This window comes from Vipera ursinii, assembly GCF_947247035.1.
Source record: "Vipera ursinii genome assembly, chromosome: 4".
In the NCBI taxonomy this organism is placed as follows: Eukaryota; Metazoa; Chordata; class Lepidosauria; order Squamata; family Viperidae; genus Vipera; species Vipera ursinii.
Genome location: NC_139514.1, coordinates 98,145,748 through 98,149,504, shown reverse-complemented (window position 1 = coordinate 98,149,504; position 3,757 = coordinate 98,145,748).

The window sequence follows — 3,757 nt, the reverse complement described above, 5'->3', positions numbered from 1 at the left end:
ACTCCGTACTTTTGCACTTATGTCACAACATCACCAACAACTATATGAGGTTGAATTTGTATTGCAATGCCATTAACTATGCCCATGTTAGGTTGACCCCCCCATTTATATTTTTTGTCACTAACTAGGGTCCGTGATGCCTTATGATGGAGTCTAGCACAGCATTGTTCTTTAACCATTATGGGTACAGATTAACTTTCATACTCTTAGTTTTTTTCTTTCTTTCTCAAAATAAATTAACTGCCGAACTTCAGACTTTGGATGTTCTTTGTTCTCTGGTTGGCAGCCACAAACTGAGGAGAGAAGTTGAGTCCGATGGCAAACCTTCCTGTTGTCTTTGCAGCCGAACACAGTGATATTTAGAACATACAACACAGAATAATAGGCAAGAAGAGACCTTGGAAATCTTCCAGTCCAACCCCGTGCCCAAGCAGGAGACCCTATTGTGGACAAATGGCTGCCCAGTGTCTACTTGAATCTCTCCAGTGATGGAACACCCATAACTTCTGAAGATAAGCTGTTCCACTGATTAATTGTTCTGTCAGGAAATTTCTCCTTAATTCCAGGTTGGATCTCTCTTTTAATGATCTTTCACCCATGACTTCTGCCCTCAGGTGTTTTGGAAACTAGCTTCTTCTCTCTGATAACCCTCCAAGTACTGGAAGACTGCTATCATATCACCCCTAGTCCTTCTCTTCATTAGGCCTAGTTCCCTCAATTGTTCATCATACAGTTTTGCCTCCAGACCCCTGATCATCTTTGTTGCTCTTTCTATTGTCTCAACATCTTTTCTGCATCGTGGTGACCAGAACTGGACACAGTATTCCAAGTGAAATCTCGCCAGTGCAGTATAAAGTGGTACTTTCACTTCACGTGATCTTGATGCCATCCCTCTGTTGATGCAACTTGGGAGTACATTAGGTTGTTTTTTTTCCTCGCTCACGGTTAAGTGACAGTCCACTAAGACATTTTAGACACCTCTCAAAGTTACAGTGTTGAGCCAGGTACCACCTATTTTATTCTTGTGCATTAGGTTTTTGCTGTTTGAGGGCAAGACCTTACTTTTCTCACATATATACTCATATGTATATACATATGTATGTACGTACATACTGAGGCTCATGTTGTCTGAGTGCTTTTCATACCATACTGAAATTATGAATTTCACTTGTTACATAATCCACCACAAATTCGTAAAGCAACTATTATAGTTTATAAGTTATTAATAGCCGAATCTGTAGATTCCAGGTTTAGTGTATTCTGTTCAACAGTCCCTAGGTTGACTCTGCTGTAAATATTGACAGGTTTTCTCCAGGAGAGATCAGGGATTGGAGCAAATGTTTTCTTTCCCACTTGCTAAGGCCATGATAAATACTGTAGTACGCAGGTGTATACTGTAGCATTTTGATTTTCTTTGGTCTGTTTGTTCATATGGACAAGAACGTCCAAATTAGGGCAGAACACAGTTGCACCTCCTCACATTTGTTTTTCAACATTTGACTTTATTAAATTCTAATTGAGAAAGACTGTAGAAAACAAAATAAAGTTGGGACTTCATTTACTGTAGCTCACTCAAGATGATGTGTCACACTTTCTGCTTTGCAATTACTCTGCTGGGGTGGAATTTGGAGGAGCTGCATGACTTGTACAGATGCATCAGGTCCGTCCTTCCTTCCTTCCTTCCTTCCTTCCTTCCTTCCTTCCTTCCTTCCTTCCTTCCTTCCTTCCTTCCTTCCTTGTCCAATTTTCAGAAACTGCCCTGATAAGTTCCTGCCATTTTCCTGGCAGGAAAATTCCTAATCAGGAGTCAGGCTGCTAGATATCTTTAATTTACTTTGTGGCTAAGGGATACTCACCTCAATAAGACTGTATAGTTATTAAATAAAAACGGAGCAGAGCAAATGCAGACGATCCATTTCTGTTGCACATCCCAAAATATTGTATTGCTGAAATAGATTTCCTTATTTCTGAAACTTTCCAGATCAGCAGAATAGCAATAGCACTTAGACTTATATACCGCTTCACACTGCTTTACACCCCTCTCTAAGCAGTTTACAAAGTCAGCATATTGCCTCCCAACAATCTGGGTCCTCATTTTACCGATCTCAGAAGGATGGAAGGCTGAGTCAACCTTGAGCCGGTCAGGATCGAACTGCTGGGGTGAGCAATGAGTTAGCCTGCAATACTGCAGAATGCAAGTTGTAGTCAAGTATTCAAATCACCCTCTTTAAGTAAGAAAGCATTTATTAGTGCAATTCAATGTTTTGTGAAAGTTTTTATCAAAAATGTAATACTTCCATGAAAACATATTCATTTCCATCATATACAATTGTTAATAAAACACTGCAAGTGTATTCTTTGTAATAAAGTATTGAAATCTGACTATATAAGAGATCACTGCAACTTTTAAGTGCAATGCAATTTACACATTTCCTTAGAAATAGAACATTGTGGTGCTAAATTAACAAGGAGGTGAGGGAACAAACTCATGACTATGGTATGGCAATTTAAATTAAAAGCTTGGTAAGTGCATTCTGTTGTATCATACATTCACAATGTTTTATTGACTATCATATTTCCCATCCGTTCAGTCTTCATAAAAATCCAATCTCTGCTTTCTGTTCCTTCTTCCTCACTGCTCCTGCTTCCCTACGCCCACATGATTGACGGTATCATTTAAATTACTGTTGAAGACCAATTGGAACTTCCATCAAGTATTTGAGCAACTTAGCAGAGATCTATATAAAGGTGGCACAGATAGACCTAATTGGATTTGGGTATATGTTTAACACATATTCTGATCAAGTACTTATCATTAAAAGAAAAAAATATATATATAATGTACATGAAAATTTTGACACTCTGTTTCAAGCAAATACAAAAAAGATATCAAGTGCAAAAAATATGCTTTCTTGAAAAGACTATAAAAAAATGAAGTACATAATAATTTGTAAATCTACAAGGTAAAAAATGCCTACCTAAAGAGAGCAAAGAAAGCAAAGAAAGAAAGGAACACTTTTTAAAAAAAAACTCACTTCATTCTGACTAAACATTCAGAAGTCACATTTTGACTCCCCAAGGGGGACACTTCAGGTACTTTGTGCATGTACTTTGAAACTTTAAATAAGAATAATGCAATGCTTATTTCATAATACAGATAGTCCTTGACTTACGATCATTTAACAATGGTTCCAAGTTACAGTGGTCTTGGAAAAGTGACTTACAACCTGTCCTTGAAGATATAACTGTTGCAGCAACCCTTCAGTCCCATAATTGCAATTCAGGCACATGGCAGCTGGTACTGATTGTAATCCAGGGACATGGCGTGTGCAATCGTTGTAGCATCTTGTGGTCACATGATTGCAATTTATGATCTTCCCAGTTGGCTTCCAACAAGCTAAGTCAATTGGGGAAGCCAGATTTGCTTAACAAACACGGCTCCCTTAACAACTATGTGATTCACTTAATAACCATGATAAAAATGGGTAAAATGAGGTCCAGTTACACGACGACTTGTTTAATGACTATATTGCTCAGCAACCAAAATTTCAGTCCCAACTGAAAGTCATAAGTCTAGAACCATCTGTATTGCTTTTTGCTTAAGCGGACAATTAAGTGCAATATATTTAGTGACAATGATAAGTACAGAAGAATAACAAAGAGCACTACATTATAGCACTCCTAAAGTTATATTTACCCAGCCAGCTGGGTAGGAGATCGGAACTATTTCTTGAATGGGATTCAGAATGACCTGACA